The sequence below is a fragment of the Neltuma alba genome, unplaced genomic scaffold (assembly GCF_004799145.2).
Source record: "Neltuma alba isolate B1F8T4 unplaced genomic scaffold, ASM479914v2 tig00005648_pilon, whole genome shotgun sequence".
In the NCBI taxonomy this organism is placed as follows: domain Eukaryota; kingdom Viridiplantae; phylum Streptophyta; class Magnoliopsida; order Fabales; family Fabaceae; genus Neltuma; species Neltuma alba.
This window is the reverse complement of record NW_021634185.1, coordinates 24637-40671: the sequence shown is the minus strand read 5'-3', so window position 1 is coordinate 40671 and position 16035 is coordinate 24637. Positions and strand designations below refer to the sequence as shown.

Sequence of the window (16035 nt, the reverse complement as noted above, 5' to 3'; positions counted from 1 at the left end):
TTTTAAGCTATTCAAAATAATAAATGCATTGAAATAATTAACAAAATGAAATTAAAGAGAAGACAAGGAAGAAAACAACAAAGCATAAATAGCAAAAAAGGTGCATTTACTTTTGTGAAATTTCGGTTTTGGTGGGAGGACTTTGAGAAGCAGCCTCTAACATATACACTGTTACAAGGTTGTCTCATTAACTAATATATACTCTCCCTCTCTCTAATATAAGACATAATTAACTACTTTGAATAAATTAAGAATATTAGTTAAATTAATTAATATGATTTTTTTTAAAACATCTTAAACATTTTTTTTAATTTTCTCTCCTTTTTTCTCGTACTTGATCATTATTGAAGGAATATTAATGGGATTAATTTGAAAAAAAATTAATAAATATGTGAACTAAGTATTACATATATAATCAATATCAACTTATCAATTTGGTCCTACATGAAGGACCGGAAGAGTGTGTGTGTATTTTACTTACAGATGCACGGTTCCTTGTTCTCAAATCTCCAAAGATACCTAGTAAATTTTATTTCTGTCTTCTTCGCAATTTCCTTAGCTTTTTTCCACAATGTCTCTTCTAAGATCTAAGGATTAGACAATTATTTATTATGCGTATTTTGAAAAATAATTGAATTGCTTGTCTCTTTTCTTCTCGAGACTTTCTGCTTCTCGTTCTGCGTAGCTATAATTTGGATTAATTTTGTCTTTAATGCTGAGCAAGGGCCTAATCAAGATGCATGCCAGGCCACCGACATCTTAATTAATAATGTTAAAGAAATCTATCTATCTGGTTAATTCTAATAGTACAAGTTTATTTACTACTTGTAATCAATTATTTATATCCTTAATATAAGTCATTTTCAATTTACTTTATACATATGAAAGAAATTAATTAAAATAGTTTGAGTACTCAGAGTTGTCCAGAAATTATCGTTATTTTACGAGATCATCCTCCTATTAAAATCCACCTCTATATTTAAATTACTCTCCGGAAAAAGCATTAATTCATATATATATATATATATATATAAGTATGTCATAGTATTAATTATGGGGAAAAAAAGAAGAAGAATGCAATCATAATTAGTTCAACAAATAAATTTTATATTAAAAACGTAAATGATAAATGTTAAGTATAAAAGGAAAGTAGACGTTGGATCCATTCTGAAGAATAATCAATGATAGAACCTTCAATGTTCAAATATATATGCCGAAGTATAAGAGCTATAGCGCAAAGACAAACTGAACAATATATGACCACCCCCCCCCCCCCAAAGAGAGAGAGAGACAGAACAGAAACGATTGAATTGTTCTAAAATTTATTCATTTCAATATTTCCTTTTTTTAAAAGAAAATTCAGTCATCTATAGTTTACCCACACAAACGCATACTCTCAGTAACGAAAAGGATTGTAAACTTCACATAATTACAAAAAAATTTAAAGATTATAATTACCTCTCAGCATTAAGGTGTGTGTAAATTCAAACAACTCTTAAACGTAGCATTTGACGAGAACTGATCACATGCAGAGCAAAACTTATCAAGAATAGATTAAAAATCAAACAAATGTAAGTATGAGAACAATATATATATATATATATATATATATAATTAAACCGCATAAATTAAATTAAATTACATTAAATTTTCCTGTAGGCCATTTGCTTCTTCCTTTCTCGATCTTGATGAGATCTTCGCATTTGTCTTTCTTGACTCGGACGACCCTCTTTATTTAGGAACTGTTGTTAAAGTGAGACAAAAACCTAATCGTTCGCAAAATTGACAAACGCAATATCTTCATTACAAGGGTATGGCTTTCCATCGCATCACGGTTTGCCATTTTGACAGATATGACGAAGTTAAAGGAATTCAAACTTAAGGGCACTTTAATTAGCCCAATCCTTGCCATCTTATATTATATGAAACATGTGCCATAAGACATGCACTTTCAAAATTAATCAATTAACCAGTAATCGCATGGTCTAATGACATAAATCAATAATCTTATTATAAACTAGTGATATAAAATTAAAGCTTTTTAATAAATGAAATGTCATGGGTTCGATCTTGCTTATAATTTCAGACTAGTAGTGTCGGTCCTTTATTTTTTTTATAAAAAAAAAAACTCAACCCTCTTTGTGTTTTGTATTATCAATCATGATTCGTGTGTCTTTTTTCTTTTTTCTCCGCCTTCAATGTATCTAGCCATTATCGGTTGGCGCTTTTTTCTTTTACAAATCAGACATCCCTGTCTTAACCCATTCATTACATTTAATTAATTAATCAATTAAAAATATTTCCCCTTAAAAACTTTGATTTCAGTTTACACAAATTCTATTTATAGTTTCAACCCGTGAAAAAAAAAATGAAGGGAAAAAATACTTGTCAATAAAGAATTAGTATCGTAATTCGTAAGGCTAGAGGATAAAAGGATCTTACTAGGTTTATTATCATATTGGAAATTCAAATCTATAGAGGGGAACAAAAATGGACCAAGCTGCATCAATGTTTACTACTAAACAGACACATAATCACAAAATAAGTATCCACATTTAAAAAAGAAAGGCACCTTTTTTGTGATGTTAGGCAGCCGATATCCTTAATTTCAAAAAGGTAAGGTCCCAATGTCGGGCGATTGTTTAGTTCCACTACCGCAATTTTACAACTTAATTTTTTTTTAGGTTAGTTAAAAAATTATTCATTTTAAAGCCTGACATATAGGACCTAATCAAAGAGTTAATGTTAGTCCTAAATATAAAGTCTATTTAATATAATTATCAAATTTTTTTAAATTAACCTTATCAATGTTCCCTCAACAATAATCAAGTGGGAGAGGGAGAAAAGGAATTAAAAGATGCTTAGTGTATTTTAGGAAAAAAACATATCATATTAACTAATTAAACTAACATTCTTAATATACTCAAATTAATTAATCAGATCTTATATTAAAAATCAAAAGAGCATAAATTATCTCAAGTCCTAAATGTAAAAACTAGTTTGTAGTGTAACTTATATTGCAAACTAGCTCTTAGACTTAAGGTTGGAGCTGATATATATGTTTGTTTTCTTCCTTGTATATAAAGGAAAAGAATTTACATTCATGGAAATTGAAACTTTATTTAGTATTTTTACGATAAACCCAAAAATTAAAAGAAAAACACAGGGGAGGGAAAGAGAAAGCAAAAAGGGACGAAGACTTTTACTCGTTAATTATGTCAATCGCCAAAAAAGCCTCTTGATTCAATGGAACTTTTCACGTCAAAATATTGTGGGTTTCAAATCCTAAAGTAACAAAATATGAGGATGGATGTGGGCGCGTGAGAGTCCTCCTGTGTGGAGGAGGATCAAATTGTTAAAAAAAAAAAAAACTAATTATGTCACTCTCTTATTTCTTTTTTGGTATGCATTTTAAATTATCTGAATTAGAACGTCTTTATAATCTCTATATAAATACACATACTATAAAATCTCTATAAAGTAAGGCTTTTTATAAATTATGAACAGTGTGACTTTTAGACCTATGTGAACAAAGCTAGCATATGCTAACAAATTAAATTTCACAAGTTTATAGAATTGAACAATTTTAAAGTGACACTACGGGAGTGTTTGGGTAGAAATAAAAACATAATTTTAAAAGTATTTTTACGGTATACGAGATAAATATATGAAAGAAATTGTCTCGATTTATAAAAAAATGCTTTTAAAAAGTGTTTATAAAGTTGCTCAAACACCCCCCCAATGTGGAAGAGACAAGTAAGCAGCTAGACATGTGTTCATCTATAAGTTGATAATAACAGAGTGTGGCTTACACTAATAAATACCCCATTCCGTCGTTTTTTTTTTTTTTTTGCAAAAAAAAAGATGAAGATATATAATTTACATATATTAATAAAATAGTTTTAACTAATTAGTCTATGTCTTAAAATAGTGACCAAGATCCACAAAACACTCTTAAATTTTAGATTAATTTTATATTGACCAGCTAAATATTTTTGTTATTTTCTAGACTGTTGTATAGATAATCGGTCTAGAAAATATATTTTCTACCTATAGTTTTAGAATTGATCCATAAATGCATGGCTAATTTATATAAAACTCACTTAAACTATGGGTTACTTGCATATAATCTCCTTAACATTTTAAAGTTCAAATTTAGCCTCCCTAACATTTTTTTTAACACAAACCCTTTGTGGTTAACTTACTACTATTTTTTTAACTCACATCAGACTAACATAAGACATGTGACATCTTATATGGCATCCTATATAGCATTTAATAATTTCATACTAATTATAGATTTTTTACGTAAGTGTTAAATTATCATTTTATCATGAAAATAAACCCTCCACCTTGTGTCTTGTCACGCTCTGTATCCTTTCAACTTTCAATTTCTTAAAAAAAAAAAAAATACAAGAACCTTGTGTTCAAGGCTGCCCTTCATCACAATTCAATTGAGTACGAGCCCTTTAGCATGATGCTATCAAGGGCGAATAGTATAAAGACGAAGTTACAGCATATCAGGTTTTGGTGTTCTGAAGCACATCAAGATATTTGAAGACGGCAACGAGATAGAAGGGGAAGGAGGGTTTGTTTTAATGATAAAATGGCAGGTTAAGCCTTAAGTAAATACTATTTTCGGTCCTAATTATAAGAGCTAGTTGACTAATTTGAAGAGATTAAAGAAAGAAGTTAAGTTAGTTATTTGTAATAAATATGTGTTGTCTTTCCTAAAATATCCCTGCTAATCAAATATATTAACTAGAACTATCATTATTAGAAGAACTATTCTAAAAAAAAATACATAAATATAAGAGACAAAGTAAATTAAGATCTTATATTTAGAATCAAATAAAGTTAAACAAAATCTTATATTAAAAACTAAAGATAGTATATATATATATATATATATAATTAGTATAAAATTATCAAATGCGATGTAGAGGTAGGCTTTACTGAAGAATAAGGGGCGGGCCGGGTGCTTGTGGGCCCCCTCTGCAACAAGTGCTTGTTGAACCCTCACCCCTCTCCTGTTTCCGGAAAGGGGGCCGGGCTGTGTTGGATGCCATGTAAGGTGCTACATGTTTTCTATTTCTATGATGCGGTGATTTTTGTTAAAAAGATAACAGTAAATTAACAGCAAGAAGTTTATATTTTAAAAAAAATAAAAGGCTAGGAAAGTGAAATTTAAAATTTAAAATATTAGAGAGGTTATAGCTTAAATATATATTTAAAATATTGATTTTAAATTATTTAACTTCGAACTCCGGTTTTTAATATAGCAATAATTAGAAAATAAATTATAAATTTAGACAAACGTCCGCCCAGCTTAGTAAAAGTGATTCAAGTCCCCAAATCCTAATGATCAATGATCAAGTTTTTACCAACAAGGATTGGGTCTAATAGCAGGAGCTAGTCTCCTACAATATGATGAATCAAAATTTGAATCTTCACTGGGAGAAGTGTCTACATTTAGTTCCCTACAGTATCCCGAATAGAATTACCTCTAATAAGAGGATACCTATACTTTAGCAAAAAAAAAAAATCAAGTTTTTAACTAATGGGGGTTGGGTTTAGCGGAATGGATTAATCTCCCACAATATGGTGAACCAAGATTCGAATTCCCGTTGAGAGAGGTGTCCACATTTAGTGCCTAATAATATCTCGAATAGGATTGAGTCCACTAGAATGATACCTATGCTTTAACAAAAATAATAATAATAATCAAGTTTTTATTAAAAAGAATTTTTTTTCTTTTTTTCTATGCGAGGGGAAATTTTGAGGATATTATTATTATTATTTTTATTGTTATTATTATTATTGGAGAGGCAAAGTGACCACGTGAGAATGAGATCACTGCATCCATGGCCACCCTTTTGTGGTGATCTTTGGGGAAAAAAAGGCTATGCACGTGACATGCCCTTTAAACTTGAGGGTAATGACTAGTTGAGATAATAAAATAGGACATGTGGGAAGGAAGTGGCTAGTTATAACATGTTAATTACTTAACTAAAATGAGACTAATTTATATATAAAATGATTAATTTAACAGAGAGGCAAAGTGAGGCTGAGGTAGAATTGCCTTCCCTTGTCCCTTTTTGCAGATGGATCCCCTCGTGCGGCACACCCGCTGACCGACCCCTCATCATTTCTTACTCCTCCTCTTTCTTTGACCTTTGACTGCATTTTGATTTATATAACCTTTTTTTTTTCATCTCTTAAGTTGTATTTAATATTCTCAAATTTTCTTACATATATTTTTTAATGATCCTCAGCATTTTAAGTTAATTCTTAGTACTTAATATTTTAAAATATCTTTAAAGTATTTTTTTTCAATAACAAATATTCTAAATTTAATTTGCCAAGTGCTGTTTAAAAAAATTACTTTAACGTAGTGGTTGCATCAAAAATTATTCGGTGCTACTAGGAAAATACTTTAGGTTACTTAATGCACTAAAAATTAATTTAGAATATTAAGTCCTACTTGAAGAAATACTTTGAGTGCCAGGTGTCACAGAACCCTTACTTTTTCATGTTAATGCAAAATACTCATATGATAATTGATAATGTCCAATATATCAAATGGTTAATTTCTTAGTTTTATTACTGTAATATTTTGATTACTTCTGTAAAGTAAATATTTGATTGTCCTTGTGCGTCTGTGTGTGTTTTTTTTTTAATTTAGTTATTTCATATACATACAATGCACTCTATCATGTGTGAAGTCTTGTTTTGCCTTATTCTTTCTCTTCTTGGGAAATAGTCTTCAAATTTTTGTCCTCTTTATTTTTATTTTTTATTGTGTTAATTAATTTCATTATGATATGCACACTATTTAGTTAATTTATTGAAAATTCTTGGCAAAAAGAAATTTATTGAAAAGTCAGCCCAAGTTGTATATGCATAGTTGTGATATTATTGTAATTTTCAATGTGAAATTGATTTTATTTCAAATATGATTATACAGAATAACTAAGTCGTTTTTATTTTTGAGAAGAACTCATTTATAAAGTTAAAATCAAATGTTGGAAAGAATTATGTCATTGTTAAAACAAAATAATTAAACAAATGTAATTAAATATATAACCCCTTCATATCATAAATATAAAAAGTATATAAAACTACATTTGTTCATGAGTCTAAGATAATAACTAATTTCAAAATTCATGTAAATACGGAACATATTTTAGATACCATTTTTTCTGGAAACATTATATTTAATAAATTTCAAGTAATTCTTATATTTATAATAAGATAACTGTGTAGTTTGAAAAAATCTCAATTATACAATTTGGCTAGTTTTTATAAAATTCTAATTAATCGTCATTTCCACCTAATATTTTTAATATAAATGAATCTCAATTACATAATTTAGCTAGTTTTTATAAAATCCTAATCAATCGTGATTTCAACTTGGTATCGTTAACATAAATGATAAGCAGGAGTTGCTTTTGGGTTGAAAAAATCCCCGATGAATTTAAGCAATGAAAATTTCTCCATTTCGACGCTCATGTTTCTTTTGTTGTTATTTGATTAATGAAGAAGTACTTTATTATTATTAAAAAGCAAAAATGTCATTGGATTCCTTGCACGTGAGTTCCTGGGTCAGTATGATCCCATTCTGCTTTTCATGGCACGTGGGGGTGACCCTTCTTTTCCCTTCACAGAATCCTCTCTCTCTGTTTTTTTTTAATTCTTTTTTTTTCCTTGATGGGTTACATTTTTTTATAAAAAAAATTTCGTTTGTAATGCGATAACGAGATTTTAGTTTTTTTTTTTTAAAAAAAAAAAAGATGCATGAAGCATCCACACATGCACTGACCAATTACCGTTGGTCGGTGCTGATCCCGCTAGCTGTTAAATTTTAGTTTGGATTTTTTAATTTTAAAATAAAAATAATGGTAATAATTTTTCAATAAATAAGTTAATTTTTAATATATATATATAGATCACTTCATACATTTTCATAGAATCTAAACGGAGTCGTGTTATCTACTATTGGTGTCATTTGTTTGTATATAAAAAAGATGGCTAGCTCATTAAATTAGCCCTTTCTAAGAAAATAATTTAGCTTTTTTCCCCAAAACTGTGAAGGAATTCAAACTCCTACATTATTTTATATTTTGCCTTTTATGATTAGAAAAAAACAACAACAACAAATTAAGACTCCTCGATGCTAAAATCTAATGATATAATATTAAAGAATGTTTTTGGAAAACCGAAAAATTATCACTCCAATCCCAAAATTATAATCCACACATCACATGCAATTTTAGAATTCATGTGTTATGGGTCTCACATCGGAAAGTTTTAGAGATAAAATGTGGTTTATAAATTTAGGAGTTTTCACTCTTAGGACACTAAGTTTTTGGATCAGGCTCTCTCGATGAACTTTTGTGATCATAATAGCATGAATGATAACTTTAGTTCTCAAGTATTATTGAGCCTTAAGAATTTAAGTTTATCATTTTTCTTTGAGGTATAACTGAGTTATAATTGATGTTTTTGTTCCACATATATGCTGCAATTCATGCGACAGAGAGAGTCAAATTGGTAAAAGAATATATAAGAATGATAAGAGTAAAATATTTATATTCTAATCTTTAATTTAAAGAAAATTATTTTAGGGATCGAATCTCTTCAAAATTAATTAATTAATGGTTTGAAAAAAAAAATCTAGTGGCCATTATGTGGAAATTATGATCTGGCGAATCTCTTCACATATTGCCCCATTAGCAAAAGTCTTAAAAGGGGTTCTTTTACCAAACTAGCTAGGTTAGGACCTGGCCTCATAGAGCTGAACTTTCTGGAGACAATTGAACTAAACTAAACTATATTGTATTATATTAATATAGGCATCAATCCAAATTAGGTGTTATCTTATTTCTTAATTAACTATCCGATTGTTATTTGTAAAAAAATGATTTTGGTCGAAATTGTCATTATATTTCACTTTCAGTTTTCACGCCATTGTTTAAGATATCACGTGAATAGGGATTTTAAAGACCATTACCAAACATCAAAGAATTCATAGAGTTAATTTCATAATTTCTTAGAGTTAATAATTTTTTTTTTCATTTCTTATACGCATGAGTCTAATCATTATTCATAGGAAAGGGATAAGAGTTAAATTTTACATGTATCAAAATATTGCTGTGGTGAAGTAAAACTTTCATCATGCCAACTTTTTTTTATAGCACTCAATTTTAAGTGTGGAAATAATTAAGCAATTTTTAATTAGAAAATCTTAGTTATATTTATTCGATTTTAAATTTTTTTTAAAAATCAATTATTTTACGCCCAACTTGAAGAGTCTTAAAATTAATTAAATATAATGGATTTGGATCTTCTATTGTCACATTCACACACAATACATAGGAAGAAAAAAGGAAGAACATATGTGAAGAAGAGAAATCAACATCATACATAATTTTACGCCTTTGGGATGTGATTTTTTTTTTTAAACACATCAATGCTAATGACAAAAGAGTCAATTTCAACCTATGATAATTAGATTGAATGGAAGAACCTCAATTCTCTTTAAATAAAATGAGGATTAATTTGAACTTTATAAATTAAAAAAAAAAGTTTGGAAACACAGACCTAATAATATATCAAGTGGAAGCTGGAGATTCAATTCTCTTTGAATGAGGTCAGGAATTTGAATCCTATGGATGAAAAAAACAATGTTTGAATAACAAGTTTCTTATAATCACATATACTCATGTCTTAAACAACAATATGAAAATAGTAAGGCACCTGTAAAAATATGATTATAGAATTTGACATAATGATTATAAAGTAATTTGACTTAAGTTTTGTCTCAGTAATTTAATCTATCCCAATAATATTAACTACAAGATGATTGTATAAAAATAAAAGTTAAAAAATGAGAAGGGTAAAAGGGGGAAGGAAGAAAAGAAGAATAGTGAGATGATATGGTAGTTCAAAGCCCAAGAAAAACTCTTCGAGTGAGGTTAGAGTCACAAGAAAGAAGCAGCAAAGTCCTCAAAATTAGCAATAAATCAAGCCCTCAGCTTCTTAATTAAAACGCTGGAGGGAGGGGGGATAGTGCTTTAATGAGTTGTGCCTGTCTGTCAAATTTGTCACAAAATTAAAATTAAAATTATTATTAAATAATAATAAAAAGACAAACACAGTTAGTGAGTGAGGGAGTGATTGGTCTTAGTGGATTGGTTGAATTAATGTCTCCCATAAATATGTTTGATTCCCCCCAGAAACAAGGGATCTTCTTCCTCTGTGTCTTGTTCCTTTCTTCTTCCTCCTCCTAATTTCTCTTTTGTTTTCTTCATGCTATCCCATATGCCCTGCATATACCACCAATCACAGCCTTGATCTTTAAGGATATATGTGTGAATAACTGTATCTTTCTTTCACTATCAACTTTTTCTCATTCTAATCATGTTACCAGCATTACAATCAACTTGTATAATTCTGATTCTAATTATCCTTCACAATTCCCAAAAATTATGTATATTCTGATATAGATAAAATAGGAAAAAATGAATACTTTCATTGGAGATGTAGATCTATTTGTACCCTAATTTATTTAAACCAGAGGATGAATTTTTTTGGCACTTCGGCTTTGATTTTGCAAATTGATTTGTTCCCCTAACTTTTCCTTTACTGAACTAAGTGTTGTTTTTCTTAGAATACTCTTACTAAAAACGTATATTAGCTAGAACTAACATTTGATGAAATCTTTAACAACTACTACAAAGACTACCTTAGAAAAAATAGATAAATATAAGAGACAAAGTAAATTTAGGGTCTTATATTTAGAACCAAATTGAATATCGAATGAGCTCTTATATCAAGGACAAGAGGTAGTATTTAAGTAAATTTTAACATGTATATTTATTTATGGGTTAAAATGCAAATTTGTTCCAGAAGTTTTCATTTATGAACATTGGATATCTAGAAATTTTTTTAGATGTAAATTTACCCTGAAAGTTTGAAATTGTAATAAAATTGCCCCCTACCGTTAAAAAACTAACATTGACTATTAAAATAGTAATATTAACCATTAATATGTTTAACAATAAGGGACAATTTTGCTATGATTTTAAACTTTTAAGACAAATTTATATCCAAAAAATTTTAAATGCCCAATACTCCTAAATGAAAACTTCTAGAGACAATTTCCACGTTAATTCCTTGCTTATTAATTAATTATAAATAATACAGCTTCTTCTAAACTTTATATTACATAGAGATTACGTGATAGGATGAACATATTAAAGTATTTAATAAGCAAACAACAATTGGGGGGGTGTGTGTATGCATAGCAGTACAGTCCAAACTGGTATCACACATCCTTTAAAACGCTGACAGAAATTATCACTTGTGGCTTGTGCATCCCATGTACATCATATCATGATACATCCTTTTGTTTTGTTCGTTTGTAGTTTTATTTTCACCAAATATCTTACACATGCATCTCATCGATATCCCAAGATCTTATATGTTGTGACTTGTGATATTTCATATAGTATCCAAGGATATATCAATCAATATCGCTATGAAACCCTATTTTTTTCCCGTTATTTTGAGAGTAACTAATAATAATATTAAACATGATTTAAAATGAAAAATGTGTTGTTAGCTAGCTAGGTCAACATATATACCAATTTTATGACACTTGCCGTGACCTTTCCAAACATCAAAAAGAGAACTAATGGAAGAGAGTTGTTAGTGAAATAGTGCACGTTCACACTTGAATGGAAAGAAAAACTATTAGCTCAAGTAAGATCATCCATATATATCCTTTTCTGGGGGTCCCCCACCCCACAGAATTCCATACTGACAAAAACGTAACAATCAAACTGATCGGGTTGGTCCCCTTGGATTTCCCATGTCACAACAACTAAGCAATCATGTTTTATATATCTATGAATCTATCTAGCTGTCTTATATTCAGTAATACTTTTGAGTTATATTATCACATATACGGTCTGAATTCTACCGTTGGTCTTGCAGTCTAGTAGCGTAAATACTTTTCTACAAGTAAGAGATCGTATGTTCAATCCCTCTTATAATCTCAAGTAATTAATTTCTACCATCTGATTAAAAAGAAGGTTTGAATCCTTAATTTTGAGTAAATAAAACCGAGTCTCTTCTACTCGATCCAATCACTGTTTGGTGTAAAAGGGCTTGGATTTGAATTGTCCCAAGTTGCAAGAACATTCTCAGAATTCTAGCGTGTTGTTGAAACATGTCTAGGTGAATGTCATTCTCGAGTTGTCTTTTAGGGTTGAGGCTTACTGTACAAGACGACCTAATAATTGTCTTCATGCTTTGTTCCAATACTGTTTAATTCATTTGTTTCTGGATTAATTGGCAATCAAATGAAGGATCAGTCATCTATATATGTCCCGATTAGTAGATACATAAAATAATAAATTAAGCTATAAACATCGATCTTTATTCATCTTAATGAAATTAATTCTGAAATTTTTTTAATGCCTTTTCGGAGTTACAATGTCGTATTAATTTCTAGGAATTGAGGATTTTCTACCAAAATATAAATATAAATATAAATACCTGCCATGATGAAGTGAATTCAATTTTATCGCAAACTAGAGCTATACAAATTATATATAAAGGAAACTTAAAAGAATTTAGTACTGTGAGAAGTTTTTTGTGACAACAAAAAAACTTCAACATGATATTAATAAAGTATAGTTGTTAACTATGACCTCTGAAAATAGTATGATCTCGGTCAAAAGGTATCACATCTTATAAGCAAATGAACGTTACCACATGAAAATTGGAACAAACAAACCCATGTTGATGAGAATTTTAATTTAAAATACACAAAAAAACAAAATTCGAATTTAATCTCTTAGTTAAAATGTTTTAATCTAACTATGACTATCCTAATTCCTTTGCCCCTACACGGTATTTATAATCGTCCACTTTAATGAACAGTATAAAAATAGTAAAGTGTCATTTTTCACTCATTTTCGTCTTACATGTTATTTTTACATAATTATCAAATCATAAAAAATTCTAAGTAAACTATCCTTTGATACTAATCTGAAAATTTAACTTCATCCATGACTTCCAAAATGTGAAACTGGAATAATTATAGGAGCCGCTAGCTAGCAATGTTCTGGCCAAGTGGGTAATTTTTTTTTTCCTGGTGCTTTACCTCTATATATTATGCTCTTGATGCTATAATTACTTAACTTTGAAGTCACACACACACACACACACACACACACACACACAAATATATATATAATTATATATGTGTACACGATTCTTATTATTAACCGCACAAGCTGAGATATTCAGAAGTGTTCAGAAACGCACCATATATATATATATATATATATATATATATATAAACTAAAGGTAGTGACTGAAATTTTGCTGTGCTTTCTCACCTAAAACTGCCTCACCTTTTCCTTTTGATTTCCTTTTCCATTTAGCTTTTAAAATTCTGTTGGGAAACAATTCAAGCCGACTTGGTCAAGTAACTAGAGAAAAAGCCAGACAGATGATTAGATTCCACTTATACACATAACATCAAAGTTCAGATTGTCATAAACTTGATAAACAAATTTATTCCTCCATTAGCAGAATTCATCAGGAGTATCATCAGAACGCAGAACTTACGATCAAGAATAGAAAAAGTGGAAGAAGCCGTACAAGAAAAAATAAAGAAATATCTCTGTGATTTTGGCAATTCAAGGTCCAAAATCAAGTGGGGTGGTGAATATATATATATATATATATATATATAAAATAAAAGAAAATAAAAAAAATATTGCAGCTTGTTCAAGGAGGGGATTAGTTTAGTTTAGCAATATAAGCTCATAAGCCAAGAAGATGAGCAGAGAATAGTTTAAGAGTGCGATTGAGAGGCCCTTAGAGAATGGGAGACACGGGAACAGCGCCCACGTTCCTCCTCTAATCTTACTTTCTTTCTTTATTGCTTTCGGTTCGCTCTCTCTCTCTCTCTCTCTCTCTCTCTCTCACACACACACAATATTACAGACAAATTGTTGTTTACCAATTCAAGGAATAAATATATCCCGTGTCCTCTCTCCTTCCTTCTATTGTGAACCTCCATAAATACTCTCTTCTGCTTTCTCTTTTGCCTTCGATCAATCTCTCTCTCTCTCTGTGATCCCAGCTCAAGTTTCCAGTACATGATCATGGTTTGAATTGCCCTCTAATTTCTCTGCCTCTATCTTTTTTCTCTCTGCAAATTCTTATTGGTCTCCGTTTGTTTATATGTATATATGTAGGGATATCAGAAGCCAGCTTGGTTGGAAGCTCTGTACACTCAGAAGTTCTTTGTGGGATGTTCATATCATGAAAACTCAAAGAAGAATGAGAAGAACATATGCTGTTTGGATTGTTGCACTAGTATCTGTCCTCACTGCTTGCCTTCTCATCGCTTCCACAGGCTTCTCCAGGTTCGTCGTTATGTTTATCATGACGTTGTCAGATTGGAAGATCTTCAGAAACTCATAGACTGCTCCAATGTTCAGGTTTCTTAATCTATCTTTCTTGTTTCTAACTTATAATTCAACTCGTCCCTTCTGTAATTTCATCTGCAATCTCAACTGGATTGTGTGTGTGTGTGTGTGTAGGCCTACACCATCAATAGTGCTAAGGTGGTGTTCATCAAGAAGAGACCTCAAAACAGGCAATTCAAGGGCTCAGGAAACTACTGTACTTCCTGTGATAGAAGCCTCCAAGAACCCTTCATCCATTGTTCCCTCAGTTGTAAGGTACAAATAGTAGTAATTCATACTCACAATTCTCTCTTTAGTCAATTCATAAGTGTCTTAACTTAATTTGGAGGTCTATTAATATACTTCAAAGCAAAATTATATATAGTGTTCCATATTCTTATCATACATGACATAACACTTCAAATTATACCCATACACCACATAATTTGTCTAGTATATGACATAGTTGTATATATATTAGACGGAAATTTCATCATAAAACCATTCTAAAGTACTAGTTTTTCAAAAACGAAGATTTGTCGTCAAGCCCCATTTATGATCTTGTCATGTCTTTTAGCACAAATTTGAATTCTATGTACGTATATATATAGTACTTCAGTCTGTTCATAATAACCCAAGTATATTTGCAGTGTTAGCATGCTATCTCTTCACATCCTTGTCTCTTTAAAAACGACAATTCAATTCAAACCCTAGCGGAATTCATCTTGTTTCATAGAAGAAAGTAATTATAACGTTTATATTGATTATATTGATCATATATATGTTTATGTGTATATACAGGTGGATTTTGTGCTGAAACACTACAAGGATCTGTCACCATACTTGAGGACGTGCAATTCATTACAGCTGAGTCCAGATTTTCTGATGCCACAAGACATGACGATGGCGATGGGGGACGAAGACATGATCACCAACGAGACGCCTCGTTCGACCATCGTCGACGGCGACGAGCCGATGAGCTCCTGCACTTCGGCATCCTCTGGTTCTGAGAATAACGCCGCCGTGAGCGCCATGGCCTGCACTGAGATCGTGAGGAAGAAGAGAAGTGCCTGGAACGTGTGTGCGAGGCTCATGGCGGCGACCCATAAAAGTCTCCGACGAAGACATGGCCACTAGCTTCAGCAGAAGAAAAGGCATCCCCCATAGATCTCCTCTCTGTTAGATAATTCATCATCGTCATCCCAGAAAACTTAAACAAGAAGAAGAACAACAACAAAAAGAAAAGCCAGAAAAAAACCCTACTACTACTACCTACAAATTTTCTCTTTTGTTTTTTCCTTTAGCCCCGTCAAAATTATGATATTTTGACTGAATTATTCAAAGTTCTCTCTCTCTCTCTTCTATGGGTTCTCTCTCGAAATTGAAGATTTTGGGGTTTAATTAACTAATCACTTGGTCGGGGGTTTTGTCTTAAAGGCATCACGTGATTCCCAATTCCGAGTTATGGTCTGTACAATTTTCTAATGCTCTCTCCTTTTTATTTCTATTTTTTTGAAAAAAGAAAAAAGTAGAGACTGTACGA

At 30.5% G+C, this 16035-nt stretch overlaps 1 pseudogene; it reads left to right on the top strand.

The window, feature by feature from the left end:
• Window positions 1-14120: 14120 nt before the first annotated feature.
• Window positions 14121-15829, top strand: LOC114748221 (uncharacterized; annotated as a pseudogene).
• Window positions 15830-16035: the final 206 nt, after the last annotated feature.